At 54.5% G+C, this 14657-nt stretch overlaps 1 protein-coding gene across 1 annotated transcript in view; it reads right to left on the reverse strand.

The window, feature by feature from the left end:
* Positions 1–6622, reverse strand: part of ADGRG1 (adhesion G protein-coupled receptor G1) — a 46203-nt gene extending 39581 nt beyond the window's left edge. Inside the window, exon 1 of the mRNA XM_027516453.1 lies at positions 6511–6622. The gene's annotated coding sequence lies outside the window, so the exon portion shown is untranslated. The remainder of the gene's footprint in view (positions 1–6510) is intronic.
* Between the last annotated feature and the right edge of the window lie 8035 nt (positions 6623–14657).

Genomic DNA, 14657 nt, shown 5'->3' on the forward strand with positions numbered 1-14657 from the left:
CAGCAACCAGATACACACACACACACACATGCCACAGAGGGTACTGGCTAGCAGGGTGCAGATGGAGGGTCAGCAGCGCCACTCTGCAGTTGGCAGGGACTTGCTGAGCTGGATGTCCAAGCAAGGGACGCAGAAGCCTGGAGCTAACTGCCACCCTGGCCACGTAGGAAAGGCCCTAGAAGGTGGCTCAGCCGGGCAGGAGCTGCTCACCAGGCTCTGCCTGCTCTCTCACCATCAGCCTGCTCAGAGACCTACTATCTGCTGGGTACTGTGCCAGGCTCCAGGGGTTGGGGGACAAGCCTGGCTCACAATGTAGCAACACTGGGGAGTCAGTTATCAGCACCATAGAGCCCCAGGGAGCTCTGGGAGTCGGAGAAGAGAAACCAAATAAATTATTATTAATCACAACACTACCTCTTACTGTGCTTCCCAGCTGGTGCTACAGGAAAGAACCTGCCTGCCAATGCAGGAGACAGAAGAGACGTAGGTTCAGTCCCTGGGTAGGGAAGATCCCCTGGAGGAGGAAACAGCAGCCGACTCCAGTATTCTTGTCTGGAAAATCCCTATGGACAGAGGAGCCTGGCAGGCTGCAGTCCATGGGGTCGCAGAGAGTCAGACATGCCTAAGGTGACTTAGCACGCATGCTGCCTGTTCCTAGTACTGCTACCGGGACTGATTACCAGGGCTGTGTCCATAGGCTCTGAGTAAAATGCTCAGCTCTATCTGAATTCTCGTTGTATCCTCCACCCTGTGGGCTGGTCATGCTTGTGTTTCAGACCCAAATGGCCTGTGTCTGGGTCTCCAACCCATGGGCTCTAACCAAGCACCTGCCAGGCACCAGGCTCCTGCTAGGTTCATCACAGTCATGATTTCCCCTGCGTCTCAGGACAGTTGTTATTCTGCTCCACTGAAGAGGGACAAGGCTCAGAGAGGCTGAGGATCACAGCCAGGGTTTGAAACAGGTTTGTTGGCCCTTGAGAGCAGCTGGGTCTCAAAGAATCAGTTTCAATGAACAGAGACCAGCAGGAAGGACTTTCTGGGCAGAGGGGACAGCATCAACAGAGAGGGGAGAAGCCTCCAACATGGGAGGCATCCTTGGAAAGAAGTAGGATCTAATTAGTGGGTGAAGGCAGATTCAGGAAGATCTTGAAAGCAGGGAGTTTGCTTCTGAAGGGGTTTCATCAATGCTGCTGAGAAGCCAGGGAAGGAAATTTCTTGTGACCAGCACGCAAAAGGTGGTCCACAGACCTACAGCATGATCAGAGGAGTCATTAGGAATCCAGCATCTCAGGTGTGCCCCAGACCTACCGAATCAGAGTATGTATTTAAACAAGATCCTAGGTGGTCCCAGCATTTATTCAAGCAGGAGGAACCTTGGTCTGCTCTAGCAGCTGCACCAGCATTGAGGGGATGGGATATGGAAGGGAGGCCAGAGCCCAGCTGGGGCTTTAGAGATGGAAGCGGGTGGGAGGCTAGGGATTTTGGTCCAAGAAATGAGAAGCAGAGGCTGGGACCCCCACTCCACACATGAGAGGGGATACAATGTCATAGACTGTCCAGAAATGCAGGGGGCATGGGACAGACTGCAGATCTGGGTGACAGGGAAGAGGCTGCCCTCGGGCACAGCAGAATGGGGTATCCTTGTGATATAGTGGGGAACCTTCCGAAAGCTCACTGGAAACATATAGCTAGGGCTCAGGGGTGAAGGGCTGGGGTCCCTCAGGGCCAGGGAAGGTCATGAACTTTACTGGCTGGTGATAGTGGCCAGAGATGGGGTGGAGAGTGCATAAAGTTGCAGAAAAGGGCTTCATTTGAAGGGACGGAGGAGAGGTGGTAATGCTACAGCTGAGAGGCTGGACTCAGACTCTGGGCTCAGGCCAACGGGCTTCTGCTCCTGGGTCTGGCAGCCTAGGGACTCAGGCAGCATCTCTAGCCATCCACCATCTGTGCAGATGGTAACAGCACCACCAGTAGTAATAAATGAGGCCACATACGTCAAGCTCCTGGCCCAGCCTGGCACAAACGCGTACTCTGATGTATTTGCAAGGGCTTTGCTGTTCAGAGAAGCCTGCACAGGAGACAGAGGTGAGGCTGTCAGCACAGTGGGAGGACGTGTGGTCCCCAGTACAGGAGGGAGGACAGGACATTCGTGGTGGTCACAGTGGCAGAGGCGTGGGCAAGTAGGAGGGTACAGTGGGGCTTCTTCCTGGAGGCCTCACCCTTTCCCGACTCTAATCCTCCAGCCTGGGCAGCCTTGCAAACAGTGAAGCACTGTGCCCACCGTCAGGAAAGTCACCACTGCCTGTGTATGGGTGGGTTCTTATTGGAAAGAATTGTCCAAGTTCAGGCGTCTCCCCCTTGCAAGTTGAGTGTCCCTGAAAATAACGGAGCACCATGCCTGGCACACAGTAGGTGCTTGACAAATGTTGGCCAATATCATGATTATCACCAAGTCAACGCAAATGCCACAGGCCCACACTCCACCATTTGCAAAGCTCTTTCATGTCCAGTGTCTCCTCTAAAGACAGTGATGGCTGTTCCCACTTAACAGAGATGAAGACGGAGGCTCAGAATTTTTCCAAAGCCTCACAGTGCATCCGCATGAGAGACAGGATTCGAACCCTGGTCCTGTGACTCAGACTATGTACTTGGTGGCCAATGCTGTCAGCCACCTCCCTGTTCATTCCCGTGGGAAAGCTTCCTGGCCACAGGCGTGGGGGCAGTCACAGTCCCATGATAACACCATCACAGCCACCCCAGGGCGCAGGGGGTTGGCACAGGCCATGTGACTCAGCCGCCCTCACAAAGGGAGCTGTGTGCCTGGTGCTTTGGGCCTGCCTCCACCACCCATCCCCCAGCTGGAGAAGGAGCAGGGAGCCTGACAAATCCAAGACACAGGAGAGCTAGAGGATCCTTCAGCCAATGGGACAGGTTTAATGGAGATTCAAGTCTAGACTTGGGGTGCAAGAGGCTGGTGCCAGCTCCAGCGTTGGAATGAAGGACAGGGGTCACCCAGGTCCAAGCTGGCTTTCTGAGGCCTTATTTGGAGGGCCAAGGACAGACTCAACCCCATTGGCTCCTCCCAAGGCACCAGGAAGGTGCCCCACCCATGATTACCTGCATCAGGTTTCAAAAGCATGGGGCTTGTGGTCTGGGGAAAAAGACACTCCCTGGATACCAACCGCTGGGCTCCTGTGTCCCCAGCACTGACCTCTCGCCACCTTTCCCCCTGAAGGCTTTAGACTCAGAGTCCATGCGCCCCTATTGAGCTCTCACTGTGTACCAAGCAGGGGACTTATGTTTTCTCCCACAGCCCTGCCGAGGAAGTCTTGCCCCTTTTGCTGAAGGGAGAGATGGAGGCTCAGAGAGGGAGGGCACCCAGCCCAAGGTCACACAGGATCTGACTTCAAGGCCAGCATCTTCCCTTAATACCCTCTTCCTGTTCCCAGTGGCATCTTGACCACATGCCAACAAGAAGTGTCCTTGGACCTGCCCCAGACAGACAGACAGACACCGCCACCCCTCTCCCCCACCCGCCACCTCCTGCAGTCGCCCTATTCCTGCATAGACACATTATGCAGGTCCTTAGACAAAGTTCAGGTTGGCTGGGCCTCCCCGGACCACCCTTCTGACCTTCCCCGGAGGCAGGCACGCCTGGGTGACCAGCTACCTAAGACAGAAGGTAGACAGGGCAGCCACCCCGTCTCCCTGGGCATGACGGAATGTCTGACCTCAGCCCAGCCCCCCAAGTACACGTGCCAGGAAGGTTGGATCCAGCCAGAGCAGGCCTGGAAGGCCATTCTGACCACACTACTGCCTCCAGAAGCCCCTGAACCCAGGGCAAGGGCAGGCCCAGCAAACGGGGGCCGCAAGCCCTCTCCACGATCCCACTCCCCAGGCCGCCAGCCTGAACCACCCTTGCTGCAGGAAGTAGGTGCAGGGCGGGGCACGCAGAGGTCTGGGTTCCACAGGTGAGATCCCATGCTGTCTTTACGTATCAGGCACCCCTTTGCAGCCCAGGGTTTTGGAGCTGGTGAGCTGGGTGCAGCCTTCCTCCGGGGTTGGGGGGCTGACATCTGGGAGAACTGCTGTTCCCAAGGGGACCTCTGGTGCTCTGCTCTGAGGCAGGCTTGCCTGGGAGAGACCTGGTAATTGCTGCTGTTCAGTCACTAAGTCGTGTCCGATTCTTTGCAACCCCACGGACTGCAAGATGCCAGGCTCCTCTGTCCTCCACTATCTCCCAGAGTTTGTTCAGATTCGTATCCATTGAGTCACTGATACCATTCAACCATCTCATCCTCTGCCACCACTTTCTCCATTTCTCTTCAATCTTCCCCATCACCAGGGTCTTTTCCAATGAGTGGACTCTTCGCCTGGTGATTAGGAGGCTCCCTACTGCCCCTCTCCCACCTGGATTCCTCCCAACACTGCTCCCAAAGTCCTCCAATCAGCACAGCCCAGGACCTGGCATCCAACTGTCCAGATTCGAGCTTCTGAGCCTGTGTTCACTGGTGTAACATGGGCCTGCACAGGCTTGTCTGAGGCCAGGGCTTCCAGGGAGTGCAGTCACAGTTGCTCTCACTATTCCAGGCTCTCTTTTCAAGGGAAATTTGGCTCTTAGGAGGAGCAGAAGAGGCTTCTCACTCCTCCATAGGAGCCTCCCTTTCTGGACAGGAGACCCAGGCTGGCCACCCCAGCTGCTGCTGATGTCTCGATGGTTGTGCCCCTTTGGTCGGTGCTCACCCCCAGGCCTGGGCTGTGAGGTTTGGGTGGCAGCTACTCAGACACCCAAGACTTGGGCCAGGTGTCTCTGGTCAGGGGTGAGGCATCACCACTCCTGAGTCACGGGAGGCAAATGAGGCCCAGAGAGGTTGAGCGACTACCCGCCAGGTGGCACAGCAGCAGGCAAAGACGTCAGATCTCGCTTCATCGTGGGGTAACAGGGTGCCATCTTGCTTGACTGCCACAGGCTCCCCAGGGCTCAGGCTCTCTACTTTGACCTTCCCAGGCAGCCAGTGCCACACCCCCGGCAAGACACACACACACACACACACGCACACGCACACATGCATGCACGCATGCACGCAACAGCACAGCCTTCCCAGGTGGCGCTAGTGGTAAAGAATCTGCCTGCCAGTGCAGGAGACGCAGGAATCACAGGTTGGATCCCTGGGTCAGGAAGATCCCCTGAGGTAGGAAATGACAACCCACTCCAGTATTCTTGTCTGGAAAAACCCGGAAAAACCCATGGAGAGAGGAGTCCGGTGGGCTAGAGTCCATGGGGTCACAGAGTCGGACACGACTGAGCGTACACACACACACACGCACACAGAGCTGTGTGGAAGGGGTTGGCTGCAGGAGACGCACCTGGGAGCCATAAAGAGGGTGCCTCAGAGTCCTTACCTGGAACCCGGGGCTACCGTCACTCCTCTTTTGATAAATAAAGAGGCAGGTGTACTTTGTGGAAAGGCCATCCTCACCCCGGGAGACGCCCCCAGCATCTCCCAGAAGCACCACTTCCCGCCTGCGCCTCTGCCCTGGCAGCCAGGGCGCCCCAGGGTCTCCCCATAAGTGCTGGGGCGCAGATGGTTCAGGAGGCGTAATGGGGCGATGATGACAGACATTCAATAGCAGGGGTGGCCTAATTAACAGAGGGAACATGGGGAGCCCTTTCTGCTTCCCACACGCCCCAGGGAGCCAAGCTCGTGGGGGCAGAGCTGGCTGGGCGCCAGGCCCCCTCCCGGCTCCATTCCCCCACCTCCATCTGGCTGCCGTGTGGGGCCAGGAGACAGCGTGTGTGTGGGTGGAGGTGGGGCTGGAGATGTCTGCTCCCGTCTTTGTTTTCAGATCTCCGCTCCTGCCACCTCCCTCGAGGCAGATAGGGAACCACCCCAGAGACAGCAGGCTGCCCTAGTTCCCACAGGAGGCAGTGGTGGGATCAGCCCTTTCCTCCAGGCTGGGACGGGACACACTGCTAGGTGAGGGGTCTGGGGAGCGGCGGGAAGGACCCTGTGCTGGCCAGAGGGGCAGGCACGCCCCCAGGCCCGCACCCTGGCCCGTCTCACCCAGGGAGACTGCCTTCCCCCGCCTTGTCAAAAGTCAGACAACCTGGGCCAACCAGCTCCCAAACCGGTTTCCTGTGAGATCGCTGGTGGAAGTAGGCTCTGGGTGCTGGGTGCCTGCCTCCTGCCTCCCCATCCAAGCACCGAGGTTTGCAGCCTCCCCTCGGCCCCCCACCTTCCGCAGTCTCCCCGGCTGAGCCCAGGGAGCACACCGCGCCTGCCAGCTTCCCTGATGACCAGCACGTGAGCATGGCCAAACCCCCTTCAGAGCCCCGAGGGGCCACCCTGGGACCGCCAGGACTTTCACGTCAGCGCAGAATCCTGAGTCCTTGCTGGGCCGCACACCTGCCTTCAGAGGTGGAATTAGACTGAGATCAGCCAAGGTCAAGTGAGCCAGGCTGGGAGCCACGCTGCCCCAACCTCTCCGCTCCAAGCAGCCGCTTCTTACCTCAAGTCTGGACAGGCCCCTGGCCGGACTCTGCCTGTGCGACTTCCTCCCGTCCACCTTCTCCCAGGGCTCCCAGGCACCCAGCCGGAGCTTGTCTGGGCAGGCAGGCCCAGGTATGGCTCCGCCCGCGTGCGTGTCTCTTCCCATTTCCGGTGGCCCCACGGCTCCTGCCTCCCTCTCTCATTCCTGGCTTTCCCTGCAGGGGCTGACTTGGACTCTTGGGTGCTGAAGCCTCCCCGGCCCTCACTACAGCCCTTAATGGGCTTTCTGCACCTCTGTTCGGGGCCTCCTGGGTTGTGGCCCTCCAGGGGTTCCCCAATGTCTCTGAGTCTCAGTGCCCCCTTCCCCAAGGCTGGTGGGCGTCACTGCCCCCATCACCGTATGTGATGACCAGCTCTGCCAGCTCCTGCCTGCCTCCTCTCCGAGCTCAGACCCCACCTGAAGCCTGGGCCCAGACTCACCTGCCTGCAGTAGGAACAAGCCAACAGCCTGCAGCTGGCTGGAGACAGAAGGCGAGGGTGGGGCTCTGGGGCCTGGGGACTGGGGGCATGGTCCCTGCTGTCAGATATTCAGCCTCGTGTGGGGCACAAAGAGGAGCTGACACAGAGGAAGGATGGGGGCAAGAATGGGAGGGATTGTGGGCAGCTGCGCCAGCTTTCCAGGGGTACAGTGGGGAGTAGTCCAGGCAGGCTCTGCTCCATCCATCCCGGAGGTCCCCACAGAGGCCTGGGCCTCTTGACCATTCGTGCCCACCCCCACCTCCCCTGCCCAGTGCTACCCGCCTGGCCCCTGCATCACCCTTGCAGCCTTGCCTGAGGCCAGCAGTTCTGGCCCCACTTCCACAGGTGGCTTGTTTCCCTGCCCACCCCCACCCCAGTGCCATAGTATTGAGAATTAAACCACTACTTTTTCCAAGAAGCCATCCAGGCCGTTGTTGATTCATTTGGCAAAGTCCAGGAGCCACTGCGGACTCGGCCCCAGGTGAGGCCCTGAGCCACATAAATACGCCTTGAGCACCTTTCCTCACCTCCCCCTGCCACCGCCACCCCAACACAGGGTTCCCATGGGTTCCCCTCCTCTGGGGCCTATCCCCCAGGGTCAGAGTCATTTCTTTCCTTGTCTGTGAACCCTGCCAGACGACCACACCCCAGCACAGGGCCTAGTGCAGAGAAATTCTGGGTGACTGGTAGGTGAAGGAGCAAATATGGGGAGAAGCAGTGGATGATGGATGGACAGACAGATGGACAGGTGGACAGACTCAGCTACGTATTTAGTGAGTGCTTATTGAGGGCCTACTGCGTACCAGACACTGTTCTAGGCACGAGGGACACAGCAGCAAACAAAATATAAAAATCTCTGCCTGGACTTCCCTGGTGGTCCAGTGGTTGGGAGTCCACCTACCTGTGCAGGAGAAATGGGATTGACCCCTGCTCTGGGAAGATTCCGCATGCCAGCGGGCAACTAACCCATGCATCACGACTACTGAAGCCCCTGCCCTAGAACCTGTACTCCACACGAGAAGCCACTGCAGTGAGAACCCCATGCACTGCAACTAGAGAGTAAAGCCTTGCTCACTGCAACCAGAGAATACCCACGCGCAGCAACGAGGACCCAGCACAGCCGAAAAACCTCTGCCTTCCTAGAGCTGAGAGAGACAGATAATAAATTGATTAGGAAATTAATATGAAATATTTTCAGTGATAAGAACTATGGAGCAAGATAAAGCAAGGGAGGCAGGGAAGGATGGAGGAGGGAGCGTTGGTTTTGATTTTCTCCAAGAGTATGACACGACACAGGCTGAATGTGATGAGGGAGGTGGACTTTGCGATGTCTGGAGCAAGAGCATTCTGGGGGCAGGAACAGCATGTGCAAAGGCCCTGGGGTGAGTGGCCGCTTGATGCATTTGAGGAATAAGGAGGAGCTGGGCATTGCTGAATAAAGGGGTCGAAGTAGAGATGAGCTCAGGGAGATGAAGGAAGGATGGATGGACAGACGGGAACAGGGGAGGGATGCGGGTCTGGTGAGGTGTGGGAGAGATCCAACTCCCTGAGGGAGGGTCTGCCTCTTGGCCACAGCTCAGCCCCTTTCCGGAGGCTAGCCCATACCCCACTGCAGTTTGTGGTCCCCAGATCACCTTCCTGTCTTCACCCCAGGGAAATTTCTAACTGCTGATACGACTGCTGCTCTGCCCATGAGCTTGGGTGGCTGCTCTGCTCAGCAGCAAGATGTGCCCACAGTTGAGCACAGATGGGGGCACCAGGAGAGCAGTGGGGTGTCAGGGAGAAATAGGCCTGCAGGAAGACAGCCTGACCCCTAAAACCACGGAGTTTCCCTGGGGTTCTGAGAGCGGCACCCGTGGCCCCAGAGATGCCACCCACCCCGATAAGGACACCGGGGGAGTCCCTGTGATTTCCTGTATACCTGCTGGTGACTCCCCCACTCCTGAACCAGCATTCCAACCTCCACACTGCCCCACTGTGCCCTCAGGGCCCTGGCTGGTGATGTCATCTGCAGGCTTTTCAGGTGAACAGGAGGGGCTGGAGCCGTCATTCGTCATTCGCTGGATGCACCTGGGGGAGGTTGCCTAACACCTGTGCCTTGGGCCATCTATGGAATAAAAGCACAGGCCTTGGCCCTGCTTCTCTTCCAGCGGCAAAAGGAGGAGGAGAAGGGACGGATGGGAAAGTGCCCTGTCAGAGCAGGTGTCTGAGAAGAACTTGTGGGGCTGGGGGCTGGGTCTCTAGGAGCCCCCATCCAGGACCTGCAGATTATCCCCTCAACTCCCCGCTACACCTGCTTTTTCATGTTTTACAGATACAGGTGGGGTTGGGTGGGGGGATTGTTAAGTAACACATCTGAGGTCATACCCAGACAGTCTGACTCAGGACTGGGGCCCTTTATCTGACCCTAGGTGAACCCCGCCTCCCTCTGCTCAACCCTACCCCCACTCAGAGGTCTCAGGAAATGCAGACCCCTTCATTGTTGGGGTAAGGGGGACGTGTGAAGGGGTGTAAAGGGTCCCCAGCTGTGACATCTCACACTCTAGCAGGGCCTCGGGCTCAGTCCAAGCTCCCTCTGAGAGCTAGTGCTACCCACTGTCAGGGAGTGAGCTCCCCATCCCCAGGGGAAACCAAGGAGTGCTAAGCTGAAGTGTTGCAGAAAAGACACTTGCCACATCTGTGAGGAGGACTCAATGGTCTTTATTTATTTATTTATTTTTGGCCATGCCATGTGGCATCTTAGTTCCCCAGCCAGGGATCAAACCTGTGTCACCTATAATGGAAGCAGAGAGTTCTTAACCACTGAACTGTGCGTGAATTCTCCTCAATGATCTCTAAAATAATTTTCTAATCACAGCTTAATTCACATGGGTCATTTTTTACTAATGCACTTATCCATTCACTAAACTGATACTTGCAGAATGACTCCTAGGTGCCAGGACCTTCCTTATGTTTTCAAAAGCAAACAGCCCACAGCTCTCAACAAACCCACGGCTCTCACTGTGCTGGGATGGGCAGGCAGCAGCGCTGTGATTGGGCGTGGGGCTCTAGAGCAGACTGCCTGGATGGGACATCCCAGCTCCTCTTGCCAGTCAGTTTGCCTCCTGTACCCTTGGTTTGCTTATCTGCAAAATTAGAGTGATATCAGTATCAATCTATGAGAATTAAATGAGAAAATGCTAAGTGCTTCCAACAGTGGCTGGCATGTGGTAAGGGCTCAGTCAGTGTTTGCCATACCCACACGCAGAGGGGAAATGAAATTATGGACCTTATAAAGACTGTATAGTCCCTGGGGTCGCAAAGAGTCAGACAAGACTGACTTTCAGTTTCAAAGCCCGTTATGGTTTTTGCTGCTGTCTCTGAATTGAACAGAATTGGCCTCTTCCTCCTTTTTGGCCACATTTGGAAGAAAGTGACCTCCCCGGCCAGATGTGGGTGTACAAACCACATCTCCCTGCTCTGATGGGCAGAGAGAGAGCCAAGTGAATTACCCTGCTTCGCACGAGAAGTTCATTCCCCACCTTCTGCATCCTTGGACACACGTGTTCCAGGCTCTGTCTGTACCTGCTCCTTCATCTGCACCCAGTCTGAGGGTCAGGAGAAGCTGGTTCCAGTCCTGGGTCTGCCGCTCACTGGCTCTGTGAGGCTGAACGGGCCAGGGCCCTCCTCTGAGCCTCAGCGTTCCCATCTGTGAAATGGACATAATAAGATGACCCATGCTACAGTGTTTTCAAATGAATCACAGGAGGAGACTTAGGGCAGCGAACCACTCTGAAACCACTCTGCCAACCAAAAGACTCATTTCACCATCCCAACAACTGTCGAGGGTCTGTCCCCAAGTGTCTGAGACCAGGGCGACCCAGAGAGAGAACTTTACTCATAGCCTAGTGTGTTGGTGGTGTCAGGCCACATCCCTGGCATTCCGTGGCCCTGCAGAGGCTGTCCTTTTGTGGTCCCGGGGTCCTCTGTCGAGTTGACTGAGTTCTAGGACAACTGAGTCACATTTTCTGCTGGGTCCCCCCCATGTCTCCTTGAAGTCAGCACTCCCCGGGTAGCAACCAAACACAGGAAATGGGTTACAAACCAGCTGTTGAGACTGTGGGGGCAGGAGCTGTGGGCCTAGAACAGGGCAGCTCTTGCCGGGGCTATGTCTGGGAAAGCTTGAAGAATCTCTCATAGTCCCAGCGTGGCCCTGACCTGCCCGCGGGTCCCTTATTGGGACCAAGTGTCCCTCACCTCTCCTGATCTCCCATCCCGTGTCTGCCCAGACAAACCCCACCCTCTGCCCTTATAGCCTGATTCAAATGTCCCCTCTTCCAAATAGTCAGTCCTCTTGGAGTTATCCCATTCTTCCCTAGGGGAATTCAGCCTCTGAACCTCTGTTGGAAAGGGGGGCATCTCAACCCTACTCCGCTTGAGTTCTTGTGGATGTACTAATAATAAGATTGACACAAGACAGATTAACAGGAGAAAAAGAAACAAATTTTAATTCGTGAGCAGGGAGGTCTCAGAACCGGGACCCAAGGGGCTTTCCTTGTCCAGGAGTTAGGACTGTGTGCTTCCACTGCAAGGGGCGCAGGTTCGATCTCTGGTTGGGAACTAAGATCCCACAAGCTATGCAGTGCAGCCAAGAAAGAAAGAAAGAAAAAATGGAACCCAAGAAGTGGCCAAAGCTGGCAGGTTTTATACTTTTTAGACAGAGAAACAATACATTTGTGAGGAATTAACAGGACAAAGAAACTTATCACTTAATTAGTGAAGAATCTAAACAGAGTTTGGGGGGCTCCCCTGGTGGCTCTGTGGTAAAGAATCCACCTGCCTACGCAGGAGACACGGGTTCCATCCCTGATCCAGAAAGATATCACAAGTTGTGGAGCGACTAAGCCCATGTGCCACGCCTACTGAGCCTGTGCTCTAGAGCCCGCAAACTGCAACTGCTGAAGCCCATGCACCCTAAAGCCTGTTCTCTGTAACAAGAGAAGTCACCTCAATGAGAAGCCTTTGCACCGCAGCTAGAGAGTAGCCCCCACTCACCACAACTAGAGAAAGCCCACACAGGAACGAAGACCCAGCACAGCCAGAAATAATCAAGAGTGTGGACTCGGGGCTGTAAATTAGGAAAGAAGTAACAAGGTTTGTTTATGCAGCTTCTCGGCCCAAATTTCCTGTCTCTGGCGATAAGGGTGTCCTTCCTCCTCCATCCACAGGAAGGGCACCTTTCACATCAGAGAATTGTTTCCTGCTTTTCAAGGAGACAGAGGAGGATCAGAGCTTCCTTCTTGCATCAGCTGGTCCTTGAATAACTTCAATTCAAAATAATCAATACACCAATATGGCCTACTGGGAGCAGCCTGCCGTGAGTCCCACCATCTCAAAAGTCCTCAGCACTTTACCTACAAGGATACTACCATCCAACTCTCCTGAGCATCTCTGTGCCAGGCCCTTTCCTTTATAAAGCTTTAAAGTGTATGTTAGTCCCTTAGTCATGTCCGACTTTTTGCAATCCCATGGACTAGCCCATCAGGCTCCTCTGTCCATGGGATTCTCTAGGCAAGAATACTGGAATGGGTAGCCATTCCCTTCTCCAGGAGATCTTCCCAACCCAAGTATCAAACCTGGGTCTCCTGAATTACAGGCAGTTTCTTTACTATCTGAGCTACCAGGGAAGCCTAAACTCTGCATGGACAGATTCATTTAATGCCCATAACAGTCCTATTGAAAGATCAAAAGTGAAAGTTGCTCAGTCATGTCTGACTTTGCGACCCCATGGACTATACTGTCCATGGAATTCTCCAGGCCAGAATACTGGAATGGGTAGCCTTTCCCTTCTCCAGGGGATCTTCCAACCCAGGGATTGAACCCAGGTCTCCTGCACTGCAGGCAGATCCTATACCAGCTGAGCCACCAGGGAAGCTATGGAGGGATGCTCCATGGGATGCTCCATAGGAAGCAATGCGATGGAGGGATGCTATTATTATAGGTGAGGGGATGGAGCCCCAAAGAAATTGAGTCACCTACCGCAGAACACATCGCCCATGAGTGCCGGAGTTAGCATTTGAACCCATATCTGTGTTAGACCATAATTTGTCTCTTTTATGCAGCTTCTCAGTAAATGTATTTCATTCATTCATTCAACAAACATTTTTACAAGGGCCCACTAAATGCCAGACCTCACCCTTGAGCTCCTAGAACATGAGACAGACATCACCTCTGCCCTCATGGAATTTATAGCCAGATGGGGTGAAGGATTAAAAAAAGATTCAGTGAAGTAATTCATGAATCAAGTAATTCAATAAATATGAAGAAAAATAATTCTATATAATGTAAGGGCAATGCAGAAGGCAAAAAAAGGAAAAAAAAACACACACGTAAGGGCAGAGATGACATGCAACAGGGAACCTGCTTTTAGCCAGGTAAGCGCGGAAGGATTCTTGGAGAAGGTGACATTTGTAATAAAGTCCTGGTGGGTGAGGAAGAGCCAGTCTGGGAAAGAATGAGCCTGAGGCACAGAGTACCAGGCAGAAGGGACCGCTTGTGCACACAGGCTCAGAGTGGGAGAAGAACTCAGAGCGTTGGGGAAACAGGCAGCTAGTAAATGTGTCTGGAGCACAGAGGCAAGAGAGATGAGGCCAGAAAGGAGGGCCGTGGAGACAGGGAGGGAGGTGCAATCTTGATCCCAGAGCAGGAGGAAGCCATGGGTGGACTCAGGCAAGGGGTGAGGGCATCCATTTACATTTTAAGGAGAGTAGCTGAAGACCTAGTCTCTGCCCTGACTAGGTCAAGGCTGTTGATCAAGGCTGGGTCAAGGATCAAGGGTCCTGTGGGGTCAAGCAAGAACTGTGCAGAAATTCACCAGGGCAGAGGGCAGGGCAACCTCCCTTCCCATCCAGGAGGGAGACACTGAGGCTGGTCCATCCACAGTAGCTAGTTTCCCCAGAGCTGGAAGGCTGGCATCTGTTCATCCGTCAGGTAGTCGCCTGTCTATCCATCAGGCAGTCTCTCTGTCTATCTGCCCAACAGCCCTCTGCAGTTTTGGGTCCCGGGCTGGCCTCCCCTGCCCCTCACCAACAGCGAGCAGCTAAACAGTAACACTTGGCTCTCTGTGTATTGTTCAGACATAAACAGTGATATTTTCTTTTTTCCTTCTGTCTTTCTTTTTTGCCACACTGCATGGCATGCAGAATTTTAGTTCCCTGACCAGGAATCAAACCTGTGGCCCCTGAAGTGGAAGTTCAGAGTCTTAACCACTGAATTGCCAGGAAAGTCCCAAACACTGAAATTTTTATTTGTATCAACATCTAAGACAAGAGTGAAATGACAAAGACATGTTGGAACTTTTCTTGTTCATCAGTGACATGAGTGATTTCTTTTTTTTAACTGAATTGGATCACAGTCCTCAAAGCCTGGAATTCTTGCTGACTCAGATAAGCTTCTGAATATACTGCTGAATGGGAGAACAGTTTTCTGTTGTCTTGCGCCTTTCACGACCTAACAGCCACAGACGTGACACACGGCATTGAATGTGCTCTATCGCTATTTTCTCCACCACTTCCTTAAGTCTAGCGAGATGACCAACAAAGCGAGCGATCAAGGCCTGATCTGTATTGCAGCATGTGCAGACTTCTATGGTATAGATACTCCCAACAT

This window comes from Bos indicus x Bos taurus, chromosome 18, assembly GCF_003369695.1.
Source record: "Bos indicus x Bos taurus breed Angus x Brahman F1 hybrid chromosome 18, Bos_hybrid_MaternalHap_v2.0, whole genome shotgun sequence".
NCBI classification, from domain to species: Eukaryota; Metazoa; Chordata; class Mammalia; order Artiodactyla; family Bovidae; genus Bos; species Bos indicus x Bos taurus.